A 14,942-nucleotide genomic window follows, 5' to 3' on the forward strand; every position below is an offset into this window, starting at 1 on the left:
TGGTTGTTGGCTGTGCCCAGATGTACCCTCCAGCTTTGTGCCGACACCCAGCACCACGAAGTCCCAGCCCTCTTCTCCCTTCCTCTACTGTTTTCATGGGAAGGGAATACAAGCGCCAGAGACTCCTGTATGTTGCAGCCAAGTCCTCATTGAGACAGGTCAGGAGATGACAAAACACCACAACTCACCATGGCACGAGTCCATGTGTCAGTCTAGAAGTCTTTGCATCTCCTTTTCCTACATGTTAAATTTGGACATGTATATTTCAGGATCTGCGTGCCAAAGAACAGGACCTTGTTGTGATGGGGGAAAAAGCCCACGTTAAATCAGATGTCTGGTTTGAGGCAATGCCTCAGACAAGATGACATGACTGGAATAAAAGAGTGTTTAGAGCTATGCAGGGTCTTAATGGATTTCATCTTTGTGCGCAAGTTAATTGTCAGTCTCCTGTCCTGGTGCCGTCACTCCGCAGCTCCCTGTTGCTGAAAGCTGCCCAGGCTCTTGACTAGAGCTACAAACACGCACATCTTAATCATCACCATCTTAAATGGACTCTACAGAGCTAACCACAAAAGCCCAGCTGCAATATTTACGTTTCTACAGTGAAAGGCCCCAGGGGAAAAAAGAGGTGGGGATTGGGAAGGGACCTTTTCTTTCTTCTGAGCACTCAGTGTAATTACATTCCTAATGGTGAATTTATGATATCTTATCTTGTGCACAACCAATACCCTATGTAGGTCACCAGATTTGATATGACACTGAAAAGAAAGAAAGTGGCAAAGCTGGAGAACTGGATGGCCAAGTTTCTGTTCTGTCAAGCACCAACATTTCATCACCTTGAGGGCATTATTAAACTTGCCAGCCCTTTTGCTCCTCTTATTAGTAAGACATTTCCTGGAGAACAGGAAAGGAGGAGGGGAAGAGGCACTAAAACATACTCACTTTCTAAAGACTTGAAGACATTTGTCCATTTTATGACTCTTATTTGTTCTTGCTCTCTCTGTTCTTTCCCATTGTGCTTCTACCCCATTTGGATTGTGTTGACATCACTCCTTTGTTATCTTCCTAAATTAGCTGTAATGAAGTCCTTTGAGCTACATGTGCATGCCTTATTTTTTCGGTTTTCACTTCTCCAAACCATTCCTATTCATTTTCCCCTCACACTAGAGCCTCCCTTCCCCCAGCCCACAAAATGGTTTCTAATCTGCTTTTCATTTGCTCCCTTTCACCTTTGGTTACTCAGTGGCCAATAGCCAGTGTACTTCACAAAAAAATTGCATTATAACTGACACTCTTGGAGAAGCAACAAGCACCCACACGGATAAAGCCGAGCGTTTAGAGCACAAATCATCTGAAATTTCAGTGCCCCAAGATACAAGGACAAAGGAAGGAATCAAGAGGAGATAGAAAAAACAAACCAAACCAAACAAACAAACACACTAAAAGGGTGTTTGTAATTTCTGGGACATGCAAACAACTCCAAGGGACATTTGTAGCCATAAAACCACTGGAGTGCAGATCATGTAGCTCTACTACCGCAGCCTGTCTGGCTGTCTGACCATCACTTGACTAGATTGGAAGCTGGTTTTATGCAGCGCCTTTTATAATTGTGGTATTTCACAGCACTTTACAGAATAATGAGTTTGCATACTGCAGCTATTATGCACTTAGCAATAGGGCGCAGACAACCTTGCACATCTAGAATCGATTTTATTGAGAAGTTGATGGGCAGGGCACACAGGTTATTCTCTGCCTTTTTGTTTTGAGAAGTGTCATGTATCTTTACCTTGTCTCTTACAAGGCAATATAAAATCTGGGCTACATCTTCAAGGGAAAAAAAAGGTTGTTTTTACTGAGTGACAGCTTGCTTAAAGTGAGTGACAAGGACTCTGTGTCCCAAGAACTGGCTCCTATTCCCTATTAGGATGATGGGAACATTTTGATTATTAGCTATTATGTCAAATAACAGTATTTCCATAATTCTGAATCTACTTGAGAATTTGCCTCCAAATACACAAAGTTTTATTTGAAAGTTAACTCACAACCATTAACTCAAACAGAGCCCACAGCTTCCAGCATAGGGTCATCGTAAGACCCAGCACCTTATTTTCTACTGAAGTTTTCAATGTGTTTTTTCTTGCTTAAATAAAAGGGGAAATCAGCACCAGTAGTGTGCTACTTTTGAGTTTTCATTATTTAAATTGTTCCAAATGCAGGCTGCATTCAATAATTTTTCTTATCACTCTGTTCCACAGTGGCTTTGTAATTCTCCTTGGTGTTTCCCAGGAGAGCCATAAATTCCCTGCAAGACCCCAGTAACGTTTGTAATGATGATTACTGGGAGGGGATGACAAGTGCTAACTTTTTGATATCCTTTAATTTAGGAACAACAGACACAAGAAAGGCAACATGGCCCAGCAAAATGAAGTTTGAGATACTTGTTCCCCATGTCTCCCCTCTTTCCTTTTGTACTTTGCCCTGCTCATCCTTCTAAATGTTAAGCTCAGTGGACCAGGAGTTGTGTCTCCTCTCCTTAGCAGACCTTGTGCATGGGGACCCTACTACAGAACATCAGGAGCCTTTTGTGTGATACAGTTATGGAGCTGCACTGAAGGTGTGACAGTTTCCCACCCACTAGCCCACTTCTAAATGATGCATAATTCTTCCTATCCACCTTGGATTTTGTGTAAGAAAGGTAATTCTCCAGCCTATATGGTTACAGTGAAACTTTCAAAACAAATATAATGCAGAATGATGTTGTGACAAGTTACCTACAAACCTGGCAGATAATAGCTCTCAGAGGTTAAACCACTCCATTTAGCCGAAAGAAGCGTTAACTCTTACATCTGATAAGAATATCAATGTCACTATTCAACATGTGACACATTCTCTTTGCAAAATTACAAAGACAATTCATTTATCCATTAGTGCAGGGTGTGTCACATCAATTACATCAGGGAAACTCAATTGCTCTCATGGATTATTTTTTTTTCCCAAAGTTAAAGTTGCTTTTGCTCCAACCCCAAAGGAAGGGAAAGCATCCCTTCCCCATTATTTAAAGTCTTCGCTGCTACACAGTTCAGAAATCTCAGCCAACTTTCACACCTTCGTGGGTGCAAAATCCCTCAGCAGTGTCCTGTAAAGATTTCCATTTCCATGCAACTACAGGGCAAACACTTGCCTTCAGTTCACAGGTCTGTGGTGCAGTTGAAAAATGAAGCTTACAGCATCAAGCATGAGTAATACTTAGCCCTCCCTGTTCCCTCCCATGCATGCATCAGGCATAATCATCACCATTTTAGATGCAGGAAAGCTGTTATGGCTATAAATGCCTTTGTGCAAGAGAAGAGCAGAGCTGAGTATCCATCAGATGAGATTTGTAAACAGGGTGTGGAATATCATATGGGAGAAGCAGAAGAGTGACATCAAAGTACACACTAATATGAAACTCTCACCCTCCCTTCACCAACCCCCCGCCCCAGCCTGAATTAACGTGCAGCAAAGCACATCATGCATTTCTTTTGATAGACGATTGGGTGCTCAGTGTTGAGTTTAAAAATCAGTAGTGCCACGTATGTCCTTAAGGGAGCTGCAAACTTTGATGCTTAGTTTCACCACTGCAGGTGTAAACTCCTTCCCCCACCCTCCTTGGACAGAGATTTTCATGTAGATGACAAAGCAGCACCCTCAAAAGCTGTGCTGTTCCCACAGGTCTCCAGTCACTGCAAAAGCTGATCTCTGGACACATCAAGTAGCTTCCCAGTTCTCACACAATATTAGCTCAGGCAAGAGGTGAATACAGAGGACGGTAAAACAGCTTTCGGGAGCACTGAAGCTGCATTAGGTATTTCTAATCTTGTTAGCCCGACTTTATGGTTTGGGAGTCGCAGTGAAAGCCCCAAGAGCTGAGGCCTTTGACCAAATCTACAGAATCTTATGCCTCTTATGCAGTATCCTGGATCCATTTAAAACCATTATTTATTAGCTTCTGGAATTGCAGCTGACAGAACACCACAAGCAAGGCTGACGCCAGCTTTCCCACGACTGGCAGATATCAGAAACACTTAAAATCTGGTAAGAAACTTCTATCTCATGAGACTTCTTCAAACTGGGGAGCTCCACATAACTCACTCAACTTCTTCAAGCACAGCTTAGCTTTCAGGTCCTGACCTTATCTGGCAAAAGGTACCACAAAGGCAAATACGAGATGTAGCATTTGAGAAGCAGCCAAAACTTTTTCAGGCTACGGAAATACCTTGTTCACTCTGGTTTGCAGCCCAGGCCTGTGTTTCTCTCTATTTAAAGCAGTTCACTAAATAAGGGGGTTCATATTCCACAGAAATCCTTCAAAAGGGCAAAAGGCAAACCAGATTTGTTGATCTTTTCCATACTACATCCTCATAGGAGGACTGCTCTCTGAAGAGTTTATCCATATATCAAAAGACAAGCTGTGATTCCTGAGCTGATTTCAGTCTGTATAATTTCAGGCCCAAGTGTATTGGCACAGTTAATGAAAACATACGCAACAGCAAAGCAGCTCTGTTGCTAACATTTCACCGTTTGTAGGCAAAGTATGCCCATTAGTCACGCTGTTATATTGCAGCCTAGGCATTTGCATATTTTACTAGTACCAGGCACATTTCTTCAAATTTTTGAGGCTAGTGAAGTTATCCAAAAGATGCAGTTTCAGCTCACATGTGACGCTGACCTCTGCTTGAAGAATGCCTCCTGCTAGATTCCCCAAAACCTACCCCAGCCCTCTTTTTGAGGATGAACAGGGGTGGAAAACACATCTGAGAAATGGGAATGGTGTCGTGCCTCTCTTATCCCACAGCACAGCAATTCAAGCAACTTCTCAGGAGGCAGGAAACCCACCTTCAGTTCCCTCCTCTGCCCCAGAGCCTGAACCCACACCCCCAAAAGCACACCCGAATCCCACAGCAGCATAGCCCCTCTTTCCAGCTCTCCTGCTGATGTTAATCCCACTGGGCATGAATATTCACCAGAGATGCCTAGTGATGTGGGTAATCATTTTGACTCTGGTATATTCAGTCATTTCACCCAATTTGAAATAGGTGTTGCGGGTGGGGGTCACCACAGATGACCCCCATTCCAGAATAAGCCCAGTAAGATGGTCAGTACTTGAGGATTCAAATTGGGCGTGAACCACCTAAGATAGTTCCCCTGCTTCAGCTGGGCAGCTGAATAGGGAACAAGAAAACAAGGTTTTGCAGAGCCCTGTTACTTCTATCTCACCTCATCTAACACATCTTCTTAGCTATAAACTTAATTTTCCCACCCATTTATTAATTATTGACTTCATAATCAAGCGCTAGCAAACAAGGCATTAAATAAAGTGAGCAGCGGTACTAAGGCATTTGATAAACTAGAATAACACATCAAAGGCTACAGTCTCATGGTAATACAAGTTCTAGTTAAAGGCCTCCCCACACATATATGCCTTGATCTGTTAAGGTTATTAAAAAGGCAAGCACAGCTGTGTTTTTAATAAAATAATTAGCTCCTTCAGTCTGTTTTGAGTGATGTTCCTCATTTTAGATTCAATTTAAGCTCCATCCCATCCAAAGCAGCATACGATTGCAAATTATCTGTATCACAAATGAAAGTTAGAGTGCTATTTTAAAACTAATTATTAACTCAATGTTGTAATGGTTTGAGCCTGTAAGGCACAGATCCTTGAAGGCCACTGTAACTCTCAGACATCAAGGTGTCAACCCTGCATCCCGTTGCAGAAATGTCCCCAGAAAGCCCATGCCTGAAAGCATTTGACTCTTCCTATAGACAGCAACCAGCCTCTGCCTAGCACTAGTGGCTGTTTGTGAACTTCTGTACAGCAGGGTTAGTTTAAGTAATAATAATATTTATGTTCTAAAGAAGACTGTTTAAATACACCTCCCACACAATGTGATTTCCTATTTTTAGAAGGAAGATGCCTGCACATCAGAAAAAGTGAGTAGCAAAGATCAGAGTAAGGAGTTTCAAGTCAAAACTCCGTTTTTATTATTTTCTTTAGAGTATGTTTGATTTTATTTTTTTTGGCAGCTGCCATTTGCTAGACACTTTTCACTTAGAAGTCAGTGAGTTCTGCCACAAGCACTCACCACTGTTGCCTATGAACTAAATATACTACACACTGTGTACTTAAAGTTAGCCCATCTGTAATATGTACGTAACTCTTTGCTTGACAGAAAGGGACCAAATTTAAGTTCCTCCCTGCCAGGGAGTGCCTGATGAGCAGCACTGCATGCTGCTCCATCAGTGTGTGGTGCTACCTCACACTCATCACCCAGCCCACGCAGGGTTAGCAGGACCTGAGGACTTTGCCACTCGGAGGCAGCCCCTGGGCTCTTCCAGCCCTCCCATCCCACCTTTGGCACAGGCATGACCTGTCCCCTCATTCTGGTATTGAAGCAATGGCCTTGCACAGCGGTGGAGGTACCATGTGCTTCAGGTACAAGGGAAGAGCTTGCAGCATCTTCCCAGTTGGGTAACGGCCTCAAGTTGTGCCAGAAAAGGTTTAGATTGGATATCAGGAAAATTTTCTGCACAGAAAGGGTTGTCAGGCATTGGAACAGGCTGCCCAGGGAAGTGGTTGAGTCACCATCCCTGGAGGTGTTTTAAAGATGTATAGATGAGGTTCTTCTAGAAGTGGATTAGTGCTAGATTTAAGTTGTGGTTGGAGTCTATGATCTTAAGGGTGGTCTTCCAACTAAAATGATTCTATGATACCACACCAGCTCACATTTTCCCTATAACGGGAAATGCTATTTTTCACTGCTACCACTGCACCATGCTTCAGGGCTGCCTCCCAGCCTAGAAATGCTGGGCTTCATGCTGGGAAGAAGAAAAAGAGCTCATTGAAATCCTGTTAAACCCACTTTCTGAATCTGGGACAAGTAATTAATTATTTTACGATAATAACACCTGAGAGTCAAAAATGACTGAGCAGGTTGCTGAAATTAAAGGGTTTTATCACAGCAGTGAAACGGAGGGGCATTTAGGATGTAATTGCAGCCTGATGTTCTCTTTGCTGCGGTTCCCCCGATGGAGTTTCTTCCTGGCTCCTATGGCACTGATCTTCCCTCACTCTTTGTAGTGATGTGCAGCCATCACTCATATCCTTAACAAAACCCTTCACCCAGGGCCTTACACAAAAATAAACTTTTCACTTTGTGCAGAGCAAGTAATCAGTGCTCTTTGAGCACTTTTCACAATTAGCAATTTTTGCACTTTGCCAATTTTATCCTGTGAGTCCAGAAGTAAGTAATATCTTGCCTTGGATAATATATTGACAAAGGTAACGTGATTATAGAAATTGCTAAAACAGAAAAGGGTGCAGCTAATGGTATCAACAAGAAGGCACAAATTCCCTGCAGACAGGGAATCACTAAAGAAAGGAAAATAGGTTTTGCAATGGATGTAAGCAATGAAAGAGACAAAAGCACAAGAAAAGTTAATGCCCTCTTACAAAACCAGAACCGGGTTTTCAGAATTTGAGATACTGTTTATATATACATATTCATCTAAATTTACCTCAAAAGTGCTCTATACTGTAAGCAGCCTGCCAAGAATTAATAAAAATAATATATGTATATTTCTCTGTATTTACTCTTTTCTGTCAGTATTTCACATAAACATACCAGAGGAAGGGGTGGGGGGAAATACACACACACAAATAGAATGGTTGAACACTGTGCAATCCTTTAAGGCTTTTGGTTCCAAGATTTTTTGTAGCTGCCAAAAATAAAAAAAGCCAAAATGTTTTCACTCAAGCAATCAAGCAGCCTTTACATTCTATTTAAACTCCACTGACAGACTGCTAGTACCACTCTGTGCTAACACCAAAGGATAGAAGACACATATAGACCTAAAAGCCCACTGGTTAGCATTTTCTCTGATTTGCTTATTTCTCACAGGATCCTATGCACCAACAGAGGTTCTATTGCTCCTTCATGTGCTCACGGTACTAAACTTTTACAGCTTCCTGCACCCATGAAAGTGTGTGCTAACATTCAACCACTTCCCTGTTAGTTATTCCGAGCAAGCCTGCACTGGAACAGATTTATTCCAACCCCCTTTATGCTATATCCTTGCAGACAGGCTGCACACAGCCGTGCTGAGAGCTTCCATTTTTCTTTGCACAACAGGTCATCAAAACAGCTTCTCAGTTTGTCAGCAGGCACCACACATGTATCATAACCAATGGACTGGACCTGTCACGTAAGGGAAAATGCTAAAAAGATCAGTTTTCCTTCTACACTACAGCCCTGTCATATAAAACTATTGCACTGATTACCCTAGAGTCTTGGGACCCTAACAAGAGTCTTCCCCCATATTTTACCAGCTGCATCTTCTCATGGTTATTCTTTCCATATCTCAACAAATGTAAATCCTCAGGGATAAGAAACACTTAGGGATTCATCTCTCCTAAGTTTAAGTTCATGCATGTCTCAAAAATAAAAAGACAACCAGACAACCCTGGTCCAGAGCTTCATCAGGAAAACAAAAACAAACAAAAAACCCACCACACTTTGTTCTGAAGGTTTCTGCAGAGAGTGTGTTACCAGAAGTATGTTGAGGTAGGCAGGAAACATCACTCCTGTGATGCGAGACTTCAAAAAAGAGAAATATATTCTATTTTCTCAAGTCCTGCTTCCCCCTCCTCCTTCAGTAAAGCTGCTGCAGTTCTGAGCTATCAGCTTTGCTTCATTCACCCGTCCTGGCCCAGCTCCAGAGAATGGGGCTCTCACTGATAATGCTGGATACTTTTTTAGGAGACATTTAAAAGCTCCATCAGGAACACAGTGGTCTGAAAGCCTGCCAAAAATCTGACTGACTTTATAAGCTCTATTAGCGGTCAGCCTCACTAGCAGAGTTTTTAAGCACTGCCAAACTGCTCTGGCTGCAGTTAGACATGCTGTTTTGGCTGCAGCTGATGCAGGCTAAGAGGTGTCATCCCCCTCCAGCTTTCCCCTAGCTTGTCACCACCTTCCTGCCAAAATTTACCACCCCATTATATATCTGACAGCACAGCTTCACATGCAACCACCCTCTCGGACAGCTGTGTTCATACAAGCCAGGTTGAAAAATTCCAGCGATTAGAAATGTTTCAGCTAACCAAGGTCACACAGCCAGGCTCAGGATAAAGGAGACAGGGAGGTGAGCAGACTGGGGACACTGCGAGCTGCAGTGAGAGCAGGGACCAAGCAAGGTCTGGGGGAAGCAAGGAGCTCAGTGGTGGATCCTGTTTCAGGGAGATCTGAAAGACGGATCTCCTCTTGGAGGTTTCCAGTGGCTTCATCCAACGGAGCAAGTCTTTGACCACTGCAAGAGGTCTGCTCTGCTGTTTGCAAAATGATGCTCAAATACACAGCCAAAAAGCTTCACACACCCAAAGACAAAACCCCTTGTTATCTACAGGCAATTCTGGACACCAGGAAGCTTGCATAAGTTTCTATTAATAGCAGTAACAGCTTATCTAAAGGGAATGAAAGGCAGCTAATACTAAACTTGGTGCACGGGTTAGTCCGTAGACAAAACACATTGCCTGCTTTGTTGTAACTGTTCTAGCACAAACACAAGATATTTAAAGAACAAACCTTAACCATTAGTGCACTTGGGTGGGGTTTCCCTCCCTGTCTGCCTCCTAACATGTAGAGCTTCTCCATAAATTTCAGTCCTGCTGTTTCCTAAGAAATACGTTTTGGGAGCAGGAGGAGAGGAGAGGGGTGCTAGGCCACCCCATCAGTGTAGCCCCAGACAGCATACGTGCCCTGAGGCACACAGTGTAGTCCCCAGACTTGTATTTAGCCTACAGGAAACACCAGAATGACCAAAGCTGCCCAAAGGCCCCCAAGGATATATATCTGCCACTCAGTGATTCCTTCCATCCCCTCTCCCTGTGTGGATACTTTTCACTGAATTGGCTCTCAGTCTTTATTGTGACACTCTATTTTAATTAAAACACAAAAACCAGACAGATGATTCATAAAGGAAACCTCCCCAACAATAACAAACATTCAACAGACATTGCTTGGACTGGCCACCTTTCTCAACTATTAAATCCTTAAAAAAAAAAAAGACGAGATGCAGGCAGCCCTCAAAAGCACCTTTATAATTCATCTCCTCCCACAGCCTACCACAAGACTACTGTGGGCTTGCTATACTTGAACTAGGGCTTGGACTCCTTTTTCTTCTTCTACATCTATTAGAAATTTTCTCTAGGACACCTCCCACTGCCTTCCTCATCACTGAAAAACTGAAACAGAATAAAAATCCAGCTATCATTTGCCACCATGGCTACTGATACAACGCAGAGATGGACTGGGTTCATGAAAGAAGACCTTTGCTCCCCAGAAGAGGGAGTGATGCCCATGGTCGCTGGAAAAAGCCAAGGATATTCTGTAGGAAATAAAGGTGACTGCTGCCTGGGGAAGCTCTTCCCTTACAGGACTCACATGGGATCTCACTTTGCAGTGAGGCAAAACCCTTTACTGTGGGACTTCATCTCACAGTAGAGCAGCAATAGGAGGCGCCAGTAAGGCTCAGTGTCCTCCAAGGGTACAGCACCCTACCAGCTAAATCCCTCTTTCACTTTCACAATCAGTGGACTCTCCTGATGGTGTTCCCTCCTATATGACAGCTCAGCTTTGAAAGGACTACCTCCCCCCCACAGGCAGATCAGCCATTCATTAGCACTTCCACCTCTTCACTACCAGAATAAGGATGACACCTTCATGGCAAACAGGACACAGGAGAGAGACATGATTTAAGAAGGTGAAACCACAACAGTACTGAGCACTGTGGGTATCAGAAGTCCCACAAATTTGTGGTTTTAGTGGCAGTGATGGTTCCCAGTATTGTCACAGCACGTACCAGCACATCCAGCTGCATTGTGGACGCACTCAGAAACCAAACCTCCGTGAGCTACGAACTGCTGCCCTCAGGATGATTCACTCAGATGCTAGAACTTTAAATGTCACTATTGTTAACTCATAGCTCAGCAAAACATGCAAGAAAGAATGGGAAGGGATGGATTAGGAAAGTCTGCATGATTAGCATGAGTCACAGCTCATTTGACGCCACCAATGAATAGGCCGTGCGCCCGCCACTTTTTCCTTGCCTTCAAGAAGCTGAACCCCAAGGCAGGCCCTCTGAGCCCATCTACAAAGGACCTACACTTCAAAGTGAAGCCAAACCAAAGGAGCCAAGCAGAGCTCATGGGTTTATTCCAAGCCCACAGAGAGAGAGCTCAAAGGGTCTGAAAACATTTGCACAAGACAGTTTATCATAAGAGAAACATATGATTTTGCAGCTGTAACCATCTTCATGGTGGCTTAAGCAGCTCTTGTTCACAAAGCCTGTGCTACCAAAGGCTGAATTTCTGCTCCTCTCCAAGCCAGATATTTGTTATAGCCCTGTCTTAGCTGAGCAGACTTCTAGCTGGAGCTTTCCCAGTGCAGTTAGCAAAGTGTATGCCCAGCTCCAGTCTTCCTTGACCCAGCTTTGCATCTTACACCAGAAATGAAGGTACAGGCTCAATAGCCACAATGCTGAATGGAAGCTGAATTTCTTAAGTTGATAGTATGCCAAGTATGCATGGTTTTGCTGAGGAGCACGCACCACAGTGCCTGTTGCTTTCTGTTCAGTGTCAGCAAGAAAGCAGAGTAGAATCTCTATCAAATACAATGGAAATAGGGATTTTGTGGTAACAAGCAAAGAAGTTATTGCTGCAGGCCTGAGAACAAAAATTCACACCAGTCAGTGGAAGTAGGACAGAGCAAAGTGCGTGGCTTGGAGAATATAGACAGAAGAAAATTATTTATGGCAACTATAGGGTGTGCCATGGGGAGGGGAATGCATAGACAGGAAAAGTCCTTCGTTCTTTTACAATTCTAAGACTGCTGTGATGACAACACAATTTTATTTAACACCATAGTCATGTTACTAATGGGACTGAGAACTTGGAAAGCTTAGAAAAAGCACAGCGCCGCCTTTCTTGAACTGGTCTTGCACTGACCATATGCAGATTGTGAGTAAATAAATTGAGCATGGTATCACTAGGCAAGTCAAGGATGTAAGAAAGTGGGATAGGAGAAAAAAAAAATGCACTTACATGCAACACTATAGTAATGCTATGACTTTACATCTAGGTTATCAAGGCTTCCAAACTGGAAAAAATAAGAGGTTTACAACATCCTTACCATCCCCTCATTAAGTAAATGCCACCAAATTGTTTTTGAAAGTGCTGTGCTAGTCAAGCCATTTTATTTAAATATAGCATTTTTATAAGTCCAGAGGAAATAAATAAATAAATAAATAATCAGTCCCAGGTAATTCCTGATGCTTCTTCATATTCTGATCTGGTTGCATTTTATTTGAACTCCAGCTTCACACCTGAAAGAGCTGTCCTCCTCCTACCCTGCCATGGTGTATGACATTCCTAGAGAACTATACAGCAGTGGGACTGAGCCTGCAGGCCCATGGAAACCTTAATTAGTCTAAGCCAGGGATGTGACATGCCAGTACTCCTCCTGCTTGTGCATTCTTTCTCCTTCACCAGTGCTGGGGGTCATCCAGTTATGCAGGGAGCTGGCTTGCCACCAGCAGCAGCAAGCTCTGCTCCCTGAAGCATCTCACTCTGCAGTTACAGGAGCAACAGTTTGGGCATTAGATGAGAAGTTAACCAGTGTTTTTCTTCAGCTGTGGTTCCAGAAGAAGGAGGTACCAGTAGTAGAATCCACAGGTCTCCAAGATCAACCTATATGTCTATTAAAGGAAGTATACAGACTCATTCTCCTGACCATCACAGAAAAATCTGAAGAGATTACGTCTTTGCTCAGGTGATTTGTGGTGTTTTTTGTTGTGTGTCTGTTTGGTTCGGGCTTTTTTTGTTTTGTTCTTGGCTTGTTTTTGATTTGGTGGGGTTTTTTAGTTGGTTGGGTTTTTTTAACCCAAAAGGCATTTCATGGTTTTTCTTGAGGACCACACTCCTGGTGATTCCTGACACTTCACTCCTCTCACACTCAAAAAACACAAGCACACATCCATTCTGCTGGGCTGGAGACTGCTGGACTTCTGCCCACTTACTTCAAAACTAGTATCCTGTGCACTGGGCAGTGTCATCTGTCAGACTAATTCAGCCTAAATTAACTACTACTTTCTCTTCAGTGAACACTGCTGTGCACTGCTTTCATGTAGATTTCACCTTGCCCACATTGCTCCATTAGAGATAATGGGTAGATCTGTTCTTCTTTTTGAAGCATTTAAACAAAACCCTCTTATGTATTATCATTATGTGGTTGATGCTCAATATGGCTTTATTTCATTGGGATTTCTGTATATGTAACTCCAAAACCATACTTTCTAATAAAAAAATTTTGTTTAATAAATAGATAAATCAAAACATCCACTCAGAAACAGATTGTCCCAAAGCCTTTCCCTGTCACTGAAGCATGATGTTTAATATTGCCCTTTGCTTTTTGATATACTGAGAAGAAAATGGACCAAGAACATTTCAGACTTGCTTCCTGGACAAAGTCATGTAAGCATTGTTGATATCTATTGCAGATGTGTGAGTTATGTTTGGATACAGGCTCCAGTGCCTCACAGCTTTCAGCCATACACAGACTGACAAAGCCAGAGTCAAAATAGCTCTTTTCAGTTTCCCACAGCACCAATGTCATTCACCCGAGCACAGATCATCAGCATTTCCCCAATTTAAAGCATCAAAGAGCCTCTTACAGAGCTGAACAATCCTTGTGACAAGACAGCTTGGGGAGAGAGGATTTCCCAAACTCCAGCATGAATTTTGGGGCCTGCTCAGTCTCTGTGTGTACCTGTCATTGATTCCTTTTTCTCTCTGGGACAGCATAAACCATCAATGTGTGGGAAATTTGCAGTTATCACTCCCTGCAATGGGCTGGCTTGTTTTCTGCTCTGCAGAGCATCAACATGAGAGAGCCCTTGAGCAGGTGCAGGCCTATGTCTCTTGTAAAGAAGTTACCACCACCCCCCAGCATCTCTAAAGTAAATGCACACAATAAGGAGCTGCTATGCACTGGTAGGGGGTGGGGAAAGCCAGGAGGACGTTTATCCCATGTCATTAAGCCCTATAAAGGTATTGGTTAGGTTTATCAGCAATGGAGGATTTTAGATTGGGACCCCAGGACAGAAGGATTTAGAGGGTCCCTTATTTCCAGTGTCCTTCCCCTTTTTATGGTGTGTCCCACCCCCTTTTTTTTGCCACAAGTAAATTAAAATTGTTGCTGCAGTATTGCTGACCTCTTTCACATAGGGCATCAAATCTCCAAAGAGTCCCTTAACGCCCCGTCCTTTCCCAGTGCTGTATCCTATTAGTGCACTGACCCTTTGTGCATCCAACAGAGCTGCTAACCAAAAAATGCCTTTGGAATCTGAAAGCTGCAGCACAAAGGCAGCCCTTGGGTTTGAATAGGGCAGAGTAGAGGGTTTATTCCTCCTTGGAGCGAGCTCTTCTCTGTGACACAGGGGTTATGGCAGAGCAAGGAGTTTGGGCCCTTCATTAGGTATAACTCTACTGAAAAAGAGACAAATCTGAGTCTATACCACAGGTTTCTCAAAACAGAGCTCTCACCAGCTGACTTTGGTTGTGTAAGCAGCCTTCAACGTAGCCAGATTCACAAGTTTAGTTCACCATGGGGGGAAAGCTCTGGGCAAAAAATCTGGGTTGGAATTGCAATCACAAAAACAGCAGTACCACAGCACATACCACATAAGGGCATCCCATTCAGAATGTAATAAGGAAGCACTTAAATAAACAAAGCATCTTTCAGGTATTAGAGCTACAAAAGCTTTCTCGAAACATTCCTTAAACTTAAAAGATGGAAACAAAGGGCTTAGCAGTTCTATGGGCTGACTTAAAAACAAGCTGATGTAAGCTG

At 43.1% G+C, this 14,942-nt stretch overlaps 1 long non-coding RNA gene across 2 annotated transcripts in view; it reads right to left on the bottom strand.

The window, feature by feature from the left end:
* The window catches only part of LOC110366252 (uncharacterized), a 193,404-nt gene that overhangs the window by 122,204 nt on the left and 56,258 nt on the right, over positions 1 to 14,942 (bottom strand). The window lies entirely within an intron of this gene.

Source organism: Columba livia, chromosome 2 (assembly GCF_036013475.1).
Source record: "Columba livia isolate bColLiv1 breed racing homer chromosome 2, bColLiv1.pat.W.v2, whole genome shotgun sequence".
Lineage (NCBI taxonomy): Eukaryota > Metazoa > Chordata > Aves > Columbiformes > Columbidae > Columba > Columba livia.